The sequence below is a fragment of the Lissotriton vulgaris genome, chromosome 4_1, assembly GCF_964263255.1.
Source record: "Lissotriton vulgaris chromosome 4_1, aLisVul1.2, whole genome shotgun sequence".
Classification (NCBI taxonomy): domain Eukaryota; kingdom Metazoa; phylum Chordata; class Amphibia; order Caudata; family Salamandridae; genus Lissotriton; species Lissotriton vulgaris.
In genome coordinates, this window is record NC_141691.1 from 645,170,908 (window position 1) to 645,188,709 (window position 17,802).

Here is a 17,802-nt window from a genome sequence, read left to right on the forward strand (position 1 = left end):
GTTCATAACAGTTTTGGTTTCATAATGATGAAGCCCCTGGTCATGTGACCTGAAAATATTACTTTTCATTGGTTCAATAATTTTTTTCTTCTAAATTTTGAGAAACCCCATTTCTCTCACTATTGATTTGCACTTGGAGGGAGCAAGAGGTGTTTTGTGAATTATCTACTCATTAATTTCCTGATCTACAGCAATGGCTGCAAGGGAGTCATCCAGCAGTGATTCAGATGGTTTTGTGCGAGAGGACCCTCCTCACCTGAAAACAAAGAACCACTTCATCTGGAAATTTTATGACATCCCTGAAGGACAAAAAAAGTGAATGCAAGTAAAGTAACTTGTAAAATATGTGGCAGTATTTTATCCAGAGGCAATCCTCTAAAAAAATATAGCTTTGGAAATGCCAATTTAATTAGGCATGTCAAAAGAAGACACCCAAAAAATTATTCCAGGGAGAGTGTCAGGGAGCTGGCAGAGAATGCACGAAGAGATGGCGGCAGCACCTCCACTGGTGGAGCAACACCTTCAGGAAGAACACGTGCAAGAATGGTCCCTAACGTGCAGCCGGTCTTTGCAGGCATAACATTTTTATGCGTGGACTGTGACGAACTACTCTGTTATGGGGAGCAGAGCGTTGAACTCATTGCAATGAAGAGACAGGAACATATATATAGCCCAATGTAGCACAATATATATTTTTTTGAAAGTTAATTTTCGTAAAAACCACTTGAGAATAGCAAAGGCACATTGGGCTACCAATCCCTACTATTTTTCCCAAATAATTTTTTTAAATATTTTTTTTTTGCTATGGAGCGCTCCCGGTGCGCGCCCCGGGGTTCCCCCCCGAGAGCGTTCTTTCATAAAGCACCCCGGGGCGCGCTCCGGGGAGCGTCCCGTAAGCCCCAAAATCGCGAACGAAAACATGATCGTGACGTATCGCATAGCCACGTGTGCGTGATACGCACAGCGTAAGCGCACCCGGAAGCACTCGAGTGAATACGATCGCGCAACGTAGACGTCCGATGCGCTTACGCGACCCGCCCCTGGGATGCGCCCCGGGGCACGTAGCGTAAGCGCGTCGGGTCATGTGACCAGAAAATAACACTTTTCATTGGTTCATAACAGTTTTGGTTTCATAATGATGAATCCCCTGGTCATGTGACCTGAAAATAACACTTTTCATTGGTTCAATAATTTTTTTCTTCTAAATTTTGAGAAACCCATCCATTTCTCTCACTATTGATTTGCACTTGGAGAGAGCAAGAGGTGTTTTGTGAATTATCTACTCATTAATTTCCTGATATACAGCAATGGCTGCAAGGGAGTCATCCAGCAGTGATTCAGATGGTTTTGTGCAAGAGGACCCTCCTCACCAGAAAACAAAGAACCACTTCATCTGGAAATTTTATGACATCCCTGAAGGACAAAAAAAAGTTAATGCAAGTAAAGTAACTTGTAAAATATGTGGCAGTATTTTATCCAGAGGCAATCCTCTAAAAAAATATAGCTTTGGAAATGCCAATTTAATTAGGCGTGTCAAAAGAAGACACCCAAAAAATTATTCCAGGGAGAGTGTCAGGGAGCTGGCAGAGAATGCACGAAGAGATGGCGGCAGCACCTCCACTGGTGGAGCAACACCTTCAGGAAGAACACGTGCAAGAATGGTCCCTAACGTGCAGCCGGTCTTTGCAGGCATAACATTTTTATGCGTGGACTGTGACGAACTACTCTGTTATGGGGAGCAGAGCGTTGAACTCATTGCAATGAAGAGACAGGAACACCGATGCTCTCCCCGTCCCTAAATTTTCTCATTTTTTTGCTCCTGTTGAGCAGTTTTTGAGTCCCTGTTTTTGTTTCTCCCCTGTAAAAAATCCAAAAAAAATATTAAATCGTTTTAAAAAGTATAAAAAAAATATAAAACAACAAAAACAAAAAAAAGTTATTTTCAGAACTACCTCCAATTTATAAAAAAATTCTATTTTTTTTTAAAAAGTGTCATTCTTTTTTCTCCATGGTACGCTCCCCGGTCCGCTCCCCGGTGCGTGTACCGGGCGCTCCCCCCGCGCAAATCGTACACGCACCGTGGGGCCCTTTTATGACCCCCACAACAAACCTAGGGGGTCAGGGGGGGTGTATCCTGCCCCCTTTTGCTAATTACCCCCTTTGATTTTTTCCACCTCAATCCTACTGAGGTACAAGATGGCGGCCGCTGCGGACAGTTTCGAATGTTTACAGACACCTGAGAGCCAATCAGCTTTCCCTACGCAAGTCGCGTGGCATGCTTTGAGCGCTCCCCGGTGCGCGTCCGGGGCGCGGCTCTAGATATATATATTTTTTTTAACCTAAATTACTAAAAATCCACTGGAGCACATATCTTAAGACATAGCAAAGGCACATCGGGCTACCAGTCCCTACAATTTTGCCAACTTTGGTGGAAATCCATTCAGCCGTTCGGGCTAAAATGGAAAGGGGCGACCACTCGGTCCCCCCGAACGTATGGCAGAGTGCCTCGATCCCCCCGGGAAGCCATTTCGGGCGGGAGGCGCGTCTCGGCTGGTATGCCTGAAGCGGCGTAGCCGGGGCGCGCTTTTTTCCCGCCCTAGAGTGGGCTGGCCTAGACACTGACGCGGCTGGCCACGCCCTCGGGGCAGGCAGGGGCGGGTTTACGCCCGCCCTGAAGATGGATAAAAAGGGACGCAAGACCAGAAGACATCCTCTTGTTCCTGTGCTCTGAAGCTGCACCTCCTCGCTGCACGTGAGCTCGAGACGGAACGAAGAGCCAATTTTGAGCGTTTTAATCGTTCTTGTTTGTTTTACAGTTACTTTGTTGGAGAATGCCGAAGAAGGTGGGAAAGCGCATGACTACTGACCAGATGCTGCGTGTTCTCATGAAGGAGATGTCCGAGCTAAAGAAGCGGGTGGACAAGAATGAGGAAGGGGGTCCAAAACGGCCTTTGGCGGGAGCAGCCCCGGGAGGGAAAAACAAGAGGCCCAGGAGGGGGGCAGCGGGTGAAGACATCCCGGGTCCCAGTGCCCCGCTCGAGGCTCCAACTCCCGTGCCGGAGGAGGGGAATCCAATTCCCGTTGTGGTCACCCCCGTGTCCGAGGATGATATGCCGCCCGAGCTGGCAGCACAATTGGCAGCGTGGTTGGGTAAAGGTAACGAGGGCGCCACGGCTGTCGATGCGCAGGCGCTGATAAAGCAATTGCGTGAGAAACGGGAAGCAGCCAAGGTGCCCGTGCCGGCTGCAGTAGGGGACAAGACACCAGGGACGATTGCGACCACAGAGGCAGCGTCAGGTGCAGGTAAGCGGCCATTGCCGATCGCGAGGGATGAGTCAACACCCTCTCGGAGAGAAAAGTTGGGGCAACATGTTCCTTTGGCAATTAAGGAAAAGATTTGGGCGGGGGAGTATGTGAACATTTTCTCACTGCTTGTTGATCATTATGAGGTAGAGCATGTAAAGAGTCAGAAGGATCTCATGCATCCGAGTGTTTGGCGCGCAAAAATGGCCGCCTTTAAAGTGAATGAGAATATCGGCAATTGGGGCAATGCTTGGGGAATCTTTACATCAATCTTGGGGGAACGTAGACCTGAGTTGCTTTCCGAGTTCCCAATCTATCAATCACGAATCATGGGGTACTCGACATCGCACCAGGGTAATCATTGGTTCTGTTACGATAATCTGTTCAGAAAGGAAAAGGAGCATAATAAAAGTTTAACCTGGGATTGTTATGATTCCTTGACTTGGGATAAAATGAAGGAGTCAGGAATGTTGAAAATGCCGTTGGTGGGAAGTAATGTTGGCGAATCCTCCCGGCAATATGCGGGGACGCCCTTTCGATCAGGTACGGGTGCCGACGATTACTCGAAACCCGCCGGCAGTACCGGAAAAAGGGGTTTCTGCTTTAATTTCAACAGAGGTAAATGTACTAGACCCCAGGGATCGTGTAAATTCAAACATGAATGTAGTGGTTGTGGGTCGTCCCATCCTGAGTCCTCGTGCAGAGCCAGAACGGGTGATAATGGGGGGAGAGGAGGTGCCAAACAGGTCTAATATAGTCCGAGGGGCGCCTTTACCTACCCCGATTGATACCCTGGCGATGATTCCCTGGCTCAGTGAATACCCGGATCGTACTTCTGCTGGGGTGCTGCGGAACGGTTTTTCGTATGGTTTCCGCATCCCGGTAGGGGACTTTCAGGGTGTGGAAAAGTGTAAAAATCAACTTTCCGTCCTGCAGCATACGACCGTAGTACAGGATAAGATCCGGAAAGAGGTGACTCGAGGTCGGGTCGCCGGCCCGTTTAGTGTACCCCCGGTCCAGAATTTTGTTTGTTCTCCCTTAGGGGTAGTCCCCAAGAAAGACCCCGGTGAGTTCCGACTGATTCACAATTTATCAGCTCCACGAGGTCTTTCCGTAAATGATGCAATCGATCCAGAAGTGTGTTCGGTGCGGTACGCATCCTTCGATGAGGCCGTAGCCATTTTGAATCGCCTGGGGCCTGGGGCGCTGATGGCGAAGTCAGATATCGAGTCAGCGTTCCGATTGCTCCCGGTACACCCAGACGACCAGCGTCTCCTAGGATTCATGTTTCAGGGTTGTTATTACATGGATAGGTGTATGCCAATGGGGTGCTCTATATCCTGTGCTTATTTCGAGAAATTCAGTAGTTTTCTACAATGGGTCTTCACAAAGAAAACAGGTTTCCAAGATGTAATGCACTACCTTGATGATTTTCTGTTTCTCGGGGCAGCCGGGGATCTTGACAGCCGGGGATCTTGAATGTGGCCGGGCCTTGGCCGAATTTTGTGTGTTAATGAAACAGTTTGGTGTGCCATTGGCGCCGGGTAAAACAGTGGGTCCTACGACTTGCCTCGAGTTTCTGGGGATCGAGTTGGACTCCATTGAAGGGTGTTTCCGTTTGCCAGCTGAGAAAGTGTTGAAGTTCAGGGCTGCGCTGCAAGTGTGTATAAATGCATCAAAAGTTACGCTGCAACAATTACAGCAGTTGGTGGGACAGTTGAATTTTGCCCTGAGGGTAATACCAATGGCCCGCCCCTTTTCCCGTTCAATTGCCCAAGCGATGGTCGGCCTTAAAGAGTGCCATCATCGCACGAGACTATCGGCCGAGATCCGCCAGGACATGCGTATTTGGTTAGCATTTCTGGCGGACTTCAATGGTAGAATCGTCTGGAATGAACCAGCCGTGTCTTCTGAAGAGCTGGGGCTATGGACAGATTCAGCAGGAAGCATAGGTTTTGGCGCCATCTTCGGCACGAAATGGTCGGCACAAAGATGGCCGACATGGTGGCATGAGAATGGTCTGACGAGTAATATTGCTTTCCTGGAACTGTTTCCCATCTTGGTGGCCTTGAGAACATGGCCCGATGGGTTCAAAGATCACTCTGTCATATTTTGGTCTGACAATATGACCGTGGTCGAGTGCATCAATAGTCAGGCAGCACGTTGTAAACTGATTTTAAGACTGCTTAAGGAAATTGTTTTACTATGTATGCAATTGAACGTGCTATTCAGAGCAAAGCATGTTCCAGGGGTGATGAATCAGGCGGCTGACGCACTGTCTCGTTTTCAAATGCAGGCTTTTTCGGGTTTCCTCCCCTCAGCGGACCCAGAGCCGGCACCCTTTCCCGAAGCTCTCTGGTCTCTCGGTGCCCCGAACTTCGTCACCTCGTGGGAGAGAGTCTAGCACCAAGGACGAGGAAGGCATACGAAGGGGCGTTTTGGGCCTATTTAGCCTTTTTGGGGAGTGATAGAGAGCGACTTTGGGGTCACGAGGAATGGGTAGTGAATTTCCTGATGTCCTTACGTAGGGCTGGGAAATCGGTGGCTACGGCCCAGAGGCATCGTGCTGCCATTTCCTTTGTTGCCAGAGCACACGCTATCCAGGACCCAACAGCGTCTTTCGTTGTACAGAAAGCGCTGCGTGGGTGGCAACGCCTTGAGGGTCGCAGAGTAGATGAAAGGCGCCCGATAGGTTTGGATAGATTGTCCCAGTTGTTGGCCACACTCCCGGCCACATGTTCATCTCAGTTTGAGGCGGTGCTGTTCCGAGCCGCTTTTACGCTAGCATTTCACGGAGCAATGCGGGTAAGCGAACTAGTTGCAAGGAACAAACTGGATGTGGCAGGGGGTTTGTGCCAGGAACACGTTCAGATCAGGGGAGAAACAATGACTGTCTCCTTTGTAAAATCCAAGACTGATCAAGATGGGATGGGTGACTGCGTCATCATACGCAGGATTCCTGGGTCCTCCATATGTCCGGTAAAGTGTTTAGAGGATTACCTAGCACGAAGGGTGGCATCATGGGGGGGGACTTTGTTAAGACACGCTGACGCCACCCCACTGACGAAATTTCAGTTTCAGCGGGTGCTTGCGATGTCAATTGCCGCTGCGGGCTTGAACCCGGGCGAATTTGGGACCCATTCCTTTCGGATAGGGGCTGCTACGGAAGCTACAGCCAGGGGTCTTAATGTTGAGCAAGTGAAACGAGTGGGGCGTTGGTCCTCCAATTGTTATAAAAGATACGTGCGGTTGCACATGTTGTGAAGCTGTAATAATGTACTCACGCTTCTTGTTTTTGTTTGGTTTTCAGTTACGCAAGCCTACGAGGCGGGGCGGACTATGCAGTCGACCCTACACCGGGCCAGCGGTCAGACATCACCGGCTGTGAAAAAGGAGGTGTGGGTCGTGGGCCACTCATACGTGAGGCGTGCCGCAGACGTATTCAAAGCAGGTGACATGATTCACGTAGCTGGGGAATACGGGTACAGGATGTCCTTCTACGGAAGGGGCGGTCTCTGTATTGACCAGTTTCAAACATTTTTCGAGGGTTTGTTAGGGCGGACAAGGTCACCGCCGTCTATAGTTATAGTGCATGTTGGGGGCAATGATTTGGTCACCATCGGTAGACGACTACTCCTGGAGGCAATGCTTTCCACTGTAAGTTGGTTGGCGAGGAGAGTTCCGGGGTGCACGATTGCATGGTCCCATTTGATTCCACGAAAGGTGTGGCGGGGGGCTATCTCTATTCCTGCTTTGAACCATTCTGTTAGAAAGCTTAACAATAAAGTGAGTAGGTTGTTCCGTTCCAGGACATTGCATTCTATTTCTCATAGCTGTATTAATGATGACAGTATGTATTTGGGGGATGGTGTGCATTTGTCGTGGGTGGGGAATGAGTTACTCTTAGGAGACTTCTTAGCATGGTTAAAATCGTTGAAACATGACCTTTAGGTAGGAGTTGTGTGGGGGGTCCGGATAGCCGGTCAACTATCCGGCCTGTGGCGGTAAGGTCATGATCGGTGAGCACTAATTGGAAGATCCCTATGAGTGGGCGTCACCCAACACGGATGGGAGCGCTCGGGGGAGGTGGCCTTTGGCCCCTCAACGGGGAGGCGGTCCCTTCTAAGGATGGGTCGCCGAAAGAAGAGGAAAGGCGGTCAAGGCCCCTTCCTGTGTAGGAGGGGTTACAGCCCCCTCCTGGGGAATTTCCCGGGGCCAGTGACATCTGCGACGGCAGATGCGGTAAGTTGTGTGGGGTTGGGGGGAGGTCTACGATACCTTCTAGATACCTCACACGAGTCTTCGAACGACCTTTAACTGGCGTCGAGTTGATAAGTGCCCCCGTCAAGTCAAGGGAAATTGGTAGTAGTTGCACTTGAGTACGCCTCAGTGCTGTCGCCCCTCCAAGTGGGGGGGGTATGTCTGGTTAGGGATCTTGACACCGGTTACGACCTTGCCGTTGGCCCTTAAACGTTAGGATGTACAATTTCAATATTTCAAGTAAATGTTTTGTAGGATGTTAGTTCGGCTAGGAGAACCTCTGTATTAGAGAATCTGTTAAGGTTAGCCAAACATCGCAATGTGGTATGAAATTGTACATTAATGTTTAAATGTTTTTAATTTTTTGTTTTAACAAATACGGCCGGGAGGGTCACTCCCTCCCACTTCCAAAAACTTCAAGAACTGTTTCCGGTTTCCCTCCTTTGGGGATTGTGTTGAGAGGGGGTGGCGGGTATCTCAGCCATATGGAAAGGGGCGACCACTCGGTCCCCCCGAACGTATGGCAGAGTGCCTCGATCCCCCCGGGAAGCCATTTTGGGCGGGAGGCGCGTCTCGGCTGGTATGCCCGAAGCGGCGTAGCCGGGGCGCGCTTTTTTCCCGCCCTAGAGTGGGCTGGCCTAGACACTGACGCGGCTGGCCACGCCCTCGGGGCAGGCAGGGGCGGGTTTACGCCCGCCCTGAAGATGGATAAAAAGGGACGCAAGACCAGAACACATCCTCTTGTTCCTGTGCTCTGAAGCTGCACCTCCTCGCTGCACGTGAGCTCGAGACGGAACGAAGAGCCAATTTTGACCCACCCACCAGCCCCTGAGGACAGCCAGTTGTTTTAATAAATTTGATCAATTATTCTATTTCGTTTACAGGTTATTGTAGTGTTGTGTTGATGTTGAATGTGTAATAAAGATTGGTCTAATTTTACAAGTTTGTGATTAAAGAACTTCGGATGTAAGGTCCATTTATAAACAGGTTTTTTCGGTCATAGTGGCCAATGTAGTTTCGTTTAGTTAGCATTTGTCGTATTTATTTTGGTCGGGCGGTAAGGTCATGATCGGTGAGCACTAATTGGAAGATCCCTATGAGTGGGCGTCACCCAACACGGATGGGAGCGCTCGGGGGAGGTGGCCTTTGGCCCCTCAACGGGGAGGCGGTCCCTTCTAAGGATGGGTCGCCGAAAGAAGAGGAAAGGCGGTCAAGGCCCCTTCCTGTGTAGGAGGGGTTACAGCCCCCTCCTGGGGAATTTCCCGGGGCCAGTGACATCTGCGACGGCAGATGCGGTAAGTTGTGTGGGGTTGGGGGGAGGTCTACGATACCTTCTAGATACCTCACACGAGTCTTCGAACGACCTTTAACTGGCGTCGAGTTGATAAGTGCCCCCGTCAAGTCAAGGGAAATTGGTAGTAGTTGCACTTGAGTACGCCTCAGTGCTGTCGCCCCTCCAAGTGGGGGGGGTATGTCTGGTTAGGGATCTTGACACCGGTTACGACCTTGCCGTTGGCCCTTAAACGTTAGGATGTACAATTTCAATATTTCAAGTAAATGTTTTGTAGGATGTTAGTTCGGCTAGGAGAACCTCTGTATTAGAGAATCTGTTAAGGTTAGCCAAACATCGCAATGTGGTATGAAATTGTACATTAATGTTTAAATGTTTTTAATTTTTTGTTTTAATAAATACGGCCGGGAGGGTCACTCCCTCCCACTTCCAAAAACTTCAAGAACTGTTTCCGGTTTCCCTCCTTTGGGGATTGTGTTGAGAGGGGGTGGCGGGTATCTCAGCCATATGGAAAGGGGCGACCACTCGGTCGCCCCGAACGTATGGCAGAGTGCCTCGATCCCCCCGGGAAGCCATTTTGGGCGGGAGGCGCGTCTCGGCTGGTATGCCCGAAGCGGCGTAGCCGGGGCGCGCTTTTTTCCCGCCCTAGAGTGGGCTGGCCTAGACACTGACGCGGCTGGCCACGCCCTCGGGGCAGGCAGGGGCGGGTTTACGCCCGCCCTGAAGATGGATAAAAAGGGACGCAAGACCAGAAGACATCCTCTTGTTCCTGTGCTCTGAAGCTGCACCTCCTCGCTGCACGTGAGCTCGAGACGGAACGAAGAGCCAATTTTGACCCACCCACCAGCCCCTGAGGACAGCCAGTTGTTTTAATAAATTTGATCAATTATTCTATTTCGTTTACAGGTTATTGTAGTGTTGTGTTGATGTTGAATGTGTAATAAAGATTGGTCTAATTTTACAAGTTTGTGATTAAAGAACTTCGGATGTAAGGTCCATTTATAAACAGGTTTTTTCGGTCATAGTGGCCAATGTAGTTTCGTTTAGTTAGCATTTGTCGTATTTATTTTGGTCGGGCGGTAAGGTCATGATCGGTGAGCACTAATTGGAAGATCCCTATGAGTGGGCGTCACCCAACACGGATGGGAGCGCTCGGGGGAGGTGGCCTTTGGCCCCTCAACGGGGAGGCGGTCCCTTCTAAGGATGGGTCGCCGAAAGAAGAGGAAAGGCGGTCAAGGCCCCTTCCTGTGTAGGAGGGGTTACAGCCCCCTCCTGGGGAATTTCCCGGGGCCAGTGACATCTGCGACGGCAGATGCGGTAAGTTGTGTGGGGTTGGGGGGAGGTCTACGATACCTTCTAGATACCTCACACGAGTCTTCGAACGACCTTTAACTGGCGTCGAGTTGATAAGTGCCCCCGTCAAGTCAAGGGAAATTGGTAGTAGTTGCACTTGAGTACGCCTCAGTGCTGTCGCCCCTCCAAGTGGGGGGGGTATGTCTGGTTAGGGATCTTGACACCGGTTACGACCTTGCCGTTGGCCCTTAAACGTTAGGATGTACAATTTCAATATTTCAAGTAAATGTTTTGTAGGATGTTAGTTCGGCTAGGAGAACCTCTGTATTAGAGAATCTGTTAAGGTTAGCCAAACATCGCAATGTGGTATGAAATTGTACATTAATGTTTAAATGTTTTTAATTTTTTGTTTTAATAAATACGGCCGGGAGGGTCACTCCCTCCCACTTCCAAAAACTTCAAGAACTGTTTCCCTCCTTTGGGGATTGTGTTGAGAGGGGGTGGCGGGTATCTCAGCCATAGTGAAATCGACCGCCCTATGGAAGTTAACATGGGGAAAAAGCATTTTGGGACCCCCTTTTATCTCGGCCCCTGCTTGACGCATCCCCCTCAAACTTTCAGGGAAGGACCGGAGCGCCGCGAGGCCATTTTGAGGAAAGATTCGTCAACCGGCGCCAAAGTTATTCCAAATAGAATTTTGAGATTTAACATTGAAAAAAATCCTAACTATAACTACCTACTGGCGACTGCCAGTAGGTAATATATATATATATATATATATATATATATATATATATATATATATATATATATATATATATATATATATATATATATATTGTCAGAGCAAAAGAGCAAATGTCCCTTTCTGAAGGAGGAGCGACCATTCAGCTGGTGCCGATGCCGAGTCAAGGACAGGACTCGTAGTTACTTTTTCAAGGCAATTGAAATAAACACCGCACTCTTCTCGGATTTGGTTAAGCTTATTTATTCCATCTCGGAAAAAACTTCCTCACCTACGCGTTTCAAACAGATTACTGTTCTTGCTCACGGTAGTTACAGTGAGCAAGAACAGTAATCTGTTTGAAACGCGTAGGTGAGGAAGTTTTTTCCGAGATGGAATAAATAAGCTTAACCAAATCCGAGAAGAGTGCGGTGTTTATTTCAATTGCCTTGAAAAAAAAAAATATATATATATATATATATATATATATATTTGCAACTAGTTGATTCCTTTACCTCCCATATCTAGCGATTCTCAGTAGGTGCGTGGATTTCTGCGGTTGAACTAACCCGCTCTCTATTACAACGATTTCCAAGGAAAACGAACAAAGCCGCTACTCCAGTCACTTGTGGGTTTTAGACAAAGTTAATTTATTCTTGAATCCATTTCAGCATTTATCACAGAAAAACCAACGCTTTTCGGTAGCTCCTTCAACCTTGTTCGCGGTTGCCAAACCTCTGTTTGCTGATTATTTTTAAAAAAGGAGATCCCTCCCACAAAAACCATGTGGTTACCCTAGTTCCTGTTACCGTGATAGGGATTCTGGGATTTGTAGTTCATGTTACACAGTTCCCCCACATTTGTTTACATTGTAATCTCAATTCATTTTAACTTATTTCTAGCATTCATTTCATGCACGATGCATTTTCTCTGAGTTATTTCAGTATACTTTCTGTTTTGTTCCTTCACTCACAACAATTAATTAGATTATATTGGGGGTGCGTGTAAATCAACATCTTAACAATAAACATTTCCTTACTGCCCTCTAGTGGGCCTACGTAATCATTATTGTCCCTTCATTGGTTCATGTCTTTTGCTAGATTTAATGTGTCTTTGTGGGGTAAGGGATGAAGTAGTTGGGAGTGTATTGAGAAGTTCATGTTCAGTCTTTTAAATGTGTATGTACAGTTCTTCCGACTGATTCAGTCCAAAAGGAGTCATTGTGCGAAAGTTCAAAATGTGGCGCGACTCTTTTTGTCACAACAGTTTTCACGATGGCCACCTTTTTCTGATAGGGACATTCAGCCCGATTCATGAAGGTAAATTGCGCTCGCAAAGGGCCAGATTCTGAGAATCTGGCCCTTTGCGAGTGCGATTTTTGCATTTGGGATTCATCATTCCAAATGCAAAAATCGCTATTAGCAAAATCGCATATTTGCGAGGAATTGGATTTAAGGAATCTCTATTAGAGATTCCTTAAATGCAATTCATTAACCAATTGGAAATTGCGAATTCGCAATATTTGGTCGCTATTTACAATGATGTCTGACTTCGTGGTAAATAGCGAAAAAATAGTAAAAAGCACTTTAGTGCATTTTTTTCTGTTGCATGTTATACACACACATGTCCTTTGGACATGTGTGTGCGCAACACCTGTTTAAATTTGCATTTCAGGGGTGCTACAGGGTGTCCTTTGGACACCCCTGGCACCCTTGAAATCGCTATCTTATTTGCGATTAGCTAATTGCTAATCGCAAACAAGGAATACTCCCCATTCATTCCTATAGGCAATTTGCGTTTGCTCTGTCTTTATTCATCGTGGCCCGCATATGTTCCAATATGCGTTTTTTTAATTCGCAAATTGTATCCCTATGTAATGGAGTTGGCAAGGACATTCTATCATGTAGATGGTATATTGACTCTTAAATGTTATTAGTTCTCTTATTTTTCAGACTTTTTTGTTAGCCATTGTTATTTCTTTAATTGGTTTAGCAATTTCAAACACTTTGCAGTTGTAACATTTTGTGAATCCTGTCGTTTGCAACCATGTTGTTTTTTTCTTTTTGGTGATGAAGTGGCTGTGCACTAATTGATCTTTTAAGTTTTTTTGCTTGCCTGTATGTTACCACTGGATGTTCCCCCATTTGTTGTCCTATTATTGGATCTAGTTGTAGAATTCTCCAATTTATTCTCAATATTTGTGTTATCTTTTTTGATTCCTGACTGTAATCCAGGATTAATCTGATCGGTTCTTCTGAAGGTTTTTCTTCCTCTTTGGGTTTCAAACATTCCGACCTTTGTTTTTGGTTGGCTCTCTCCCAGCATTTGTCAATCAGTTTTTTACCATATTTTCTTTGTTGGAAGCGTTTGATGGTCCCTGCACTGTGCTTTTCCCATTCCTCTTTCTCGCTACAAATACATTTTATCCGGAGGAATTCTCCATATGGAATGCTTGAAATTAAAGCAGGTTGATGGAAGCTGGTAGCTTCCAAAGTGGCATTTGTTGCTGTGACCTTTCGGTGTAAAGTTGTTTCTACCGGATTCTCCTTCACATACACCTCAATATCCAAGAATGTTATTCTGTCTTTACTTTTCACAAAAGTGAATTGTAGGCCTGGAGTGCTTTTATTCAGAATATCAAAATATTGCTGGAATTCTCTTTCACTCCCCTCCCACACAATAAATAGATTGTCTATAAATCTTTTCCATATGGCTATGTGTTAGGTGAAGTGTGAATTTTCTCTGCACCATGCCACCTCCTCCTCCCACCAGCCCATAGCTATGCAAGCATAGCTTGGGCTGAAGGAAAAGCCCATAGCAGCTCCATTTCGTTGACGGTAAAGTTGATCACCAAACAGGAAGATGTTAATGGTCAATACTAAGGAGATCATTTCCATTATCATATCATTATGATCTTTATAATGTATGTCTCATTCTTTTAGAAAGTAATCAATGAAATTGACCATCGGTTCCAAGAGTTCACTCTTGGAACCGATGGCCAATTTCATTGATTACTTTCTGAAACCATACGTTGAAAAACTGAAATCTTACATTAAAGATACCACAGATTTTCTTTGCATGTTAACAAATTTGAACTGGCAAAATCAGTACCTCATGATATCAATGGATGTGATTGCCTTATACCCCCAAATTGACAATGATCTAGGTCTCCGGGCTTGCCAATACTATCTAAAAGAACGAAACATACATTATAAAGATCACAAGCGTGAACAAGGTAGAAGGAGCTACCGAAACGCGTTGGTTTTTCTGTGATAAATGCTGAAATGGATTCAAGAATAAATTAACTTTGTCTAAAACCCACAAGTGACTGGATTAGCGGCTTTGTTCGTTTTTCTTGGAAATCGTTGTTGTAATATATATCTATACTACTATTATAAAGGAAGAACTTTGAACCTTTGAGGCGGGTAAACTCGGGAACCACAGCGCCAATCCACACATCCGATACATCATTTTAATCGTGAGGGTGTGCAGATGGACATAGGCAATATAAACATAATAAATATACGTTATTTAAAAAATTTACCGAAAAAAACGTAGTCCCTTGGAAGAAGAGCCGGCCGCGACGTGCGTGCTGCCGTGAGGAGCGCGGGGAGGAACAGCGTCCAGGAGTGCGAGGAGGACTGGCGGACATGGCGCGGTGAGGAGCGGTGAGGAGCAGCGGACAGGCGGTGAGGAGCGGCGGACAGGCGGTGAGGAGCAGCGGACAGGCGGCGAGGAGCGGCGGACAGGCGGGGAGGAGCGGTGAGCGGCATATGAGGTAGGTTATTTATTTATTTAGGAGCGGTGAGAGGCGGGAAAATGAAGCAAAAATGACACTCGTGAGCAAGAGGAAGCAAACGGAGCATTACAAAAGTGAGCCAAACGGTGCATTACAGGAGAAAAAAGTTATGTTTGCTGGTTACAATAGCGTACATCATGAGCAAGAGGAAGCAAATGGAGCATTACAAAAGTGAGCCAAACGGTGCATTACAAGAGGAAAAAGTTACATGTGCCTGTTACAAAAGCCTACAAAGTAAACATAGAGGTATAATACTGCATTACAGGAGGAAAAAGTGATGTGTGCAGGTTACAAAAGTGTACAAAGTAAACATAGAGGTATAATACTGCAATATATGGAGGAAGGCTCCGGGGGACCCACGGACAACTTCGGGGCGGGCGGGGGCCCTGAAGCCTAATTGCTCCTGGACAAAGTCGGGACGGGCTGCTAGTATATATATATATATATATATATATATATATATGTATATATATATATATATATATATATATATATATATATATATATATATATATATATATATATAATTTAAAGTACAAGCCAGAGTTTATTTAATGCATCTTTAATCTGCATATGCTTACTTCCTTTATGCATCTATATACCTTCCATATACTTATGTATCGATATATTGATAACTTTGTCTAATTCAGTATTTCTCACTATATATCTCTCTCTTCTATCCTTCAACTATCCTTTCAATCCAAATAACAGAGAAACATGTTCAACTCTCAAATTAATTTCATATTTCACTATACTAATTCACCACTAATCCTTTATGGGTTCCAGAGTAGCATGTTACTCACTAAAGAAAAGTGCTTTGACGCCTTGTCAGGGGTAGTAAGGACTATATAAATGCAATTGCAATACAATACATCTGTGTTTTTAATTACCGCAAGACCTACCTCTCCCATAGTTTAACATTGGGGTAACTTATTACTTTTAACGAGTGCTAACCTTTGATTGGGAGAGGTAGAATTGTAATGTTTGGTCTCAAATTAATTGTTATCTAAACATCTCTTTAATGAAAAAGTGAGATTTTAAGTCACAATTACGAAACTGCCAGTTTTGGGAAGTTGCCGTTTTCTTGTCCAAGCCATCTGGTGCCTACAGCCTGTGTCTTGGGTCACAAAACTGGGATGGCCTCTGTGTCCCAGATGACATGTGTGTATTCCTCCCAGAGTGTGAGACAAAGGGGGACTGGTAGTGGCAGAAAAGGCCATCCTGCTAGCATTCGAGGGACTTAGCTGCTTCCATCCCCACTTATATTTCAAAGGACTGCCTCCAGCACACTGACAAAGAATATTAGACCAGATTTATTGTCACCATAGACCTGTTGGAACCTGGGCAGGGAAAGGGGAACATTTCCAGAAACAGATGTAGAAAGGTGTAGACATTTGCCACACTTCAAAGGCTGGCATCAGGTAAAAATATTGGACCCTTAGACCAACTCTTCATTTTATTCCTGGACCTGTGGAGGATACTCAAAAGGACTGCTTGTATTTTAGAGGACTGTCCTGAGGCTTTAAGCCTGATTTGATCCTCAGAGGACTGCCCTTCTTTTTGAGGCATGCTGTGCGGTTTGAACACCGCCCTTCCAGATGGACTTCAAGGGCTAGTTGGCTTCTTCTGAGCTACAGGGACACAAAAAGCTTGAATCACCTTGAACCTGCATCGGGATCCTGCCTGAAGCAACTCCTGCCCTCTAAGTGGTGTTCTACCATGTCTGGACCGTTTGGAGTGGTGCTAAAGGTGCCCAAACAGCCAAAAACGGTATGTTGGTACTGGACTAAGACATTTTTCCAAACAATAAGAGGCCTGAGAACAGACAGGAGACAAGGACCTACTTGCTTGCCGATCCACCCAAGGTGCATTGCTAGTTGGTTTGACTTTGCAGTAGCTCCAGCAACGTTCTTCTCCATAGCAACAAATCCTGTTCAGTGGCTCCTCTCAGAATGGTTATCCAGCCTTATGGAGCCCTTGTCGACCACAGCATGCAACTTTGTCCAGCTAGATTTATTCCACTCCTGAAAATGAGACAAACTCCAGACATAGAAATGTTCGCTGCAAATTCATAAGTCGGTTCCCAGAGGACGACACTTCCTTTTCGGACACCACAGGCTGCCTTGCCCCACAGAATTATTTCATCTCAGTCACTTTCCTTTCAAATTTCCTCTAAATCTACAGGCAGTCGAGACCGTGCCCATCCTCTTTGTGTATCAGAACCACACTCAATCACGGTCGGCCATACAGTTTTACTTTGCCCCTGTCTCATGCAACTGGATGCCGAATTTGGCAATTCTATGTTTTAGGCACTATTTTTCACTATAAAGTGTAAAAATTTATAACTACAATTCTATTGTTTGTATTTAATTTAATTTGGCGTCAAATTATTTATTTGATTGTACTTTATTTTTCTAATTTAGAGCAGGATTTTTCTTGTGCTATGTTTTTACTTTATTACTGTTTGTGTGCTGCATAAATGCTTAAGACAGAACTTGGCGACATTTGTGCCAAGCTACCAGAAGACTAAGCACAATAAATTCTCTGAGACATCTAATCACTCACTGAGACACCTAATCACTCACTTATTTAGCCAGTCATGTACCGACTTGGTCATCCAAACCGTCACTCATACTCCCACTGATTCACCAATACACCTAGGTATATATATTTAGCACTCATACAATTAAAAAAAAACTCACAGGCACTGGATGATGTCATCACTGATGACATTAGGGATGTCATTTGTGATGTCATCAGTAATGTCACAGACAATTTCATGAGTGATGTAATATGTGCGATCATAAGCAGTGCATTGCAGGGGTGCAAGTTATATTTAACTCAGCTGAATTTCTCTGGTTTTGTATGAGTGAAACGTCAGCCTAAATATAACATCCCTGTAACCTTTATTTTTATGGGAATTTCCAAGGTTTTTTAAATTCTATTTTCTAACTATAACGTCCCCCTGTAACCTTTGATTATTTAGTGATTTTCTAAGGTTTTTTAAATTATTTTTCCTAACTATAACGTCTCTGTAACCTTTGTTTTTTTTAGTGAGTATCTAAGGTTTTTTCAATTCCATTTCAAAATATAACATCCCTGTAACCGTTGTATTTTTTAGTGAATGTTTTT

General features: G+C 45.7%; 1 pseudogene; it reads left to right on the forward strand.

The window, feature by feature from the left end:
* LOC147722373 (large ribosomal subunit protein uL23 pseudogene) overlaps positions 1–13,882 on the forward strand; it is a 66,145-nt pseudogene extending 52,263 nt beyond the window's left edge.
* The last annotated feature ends 3,920 nt before the right edge of the window (positions 13,883–17,802 follow it).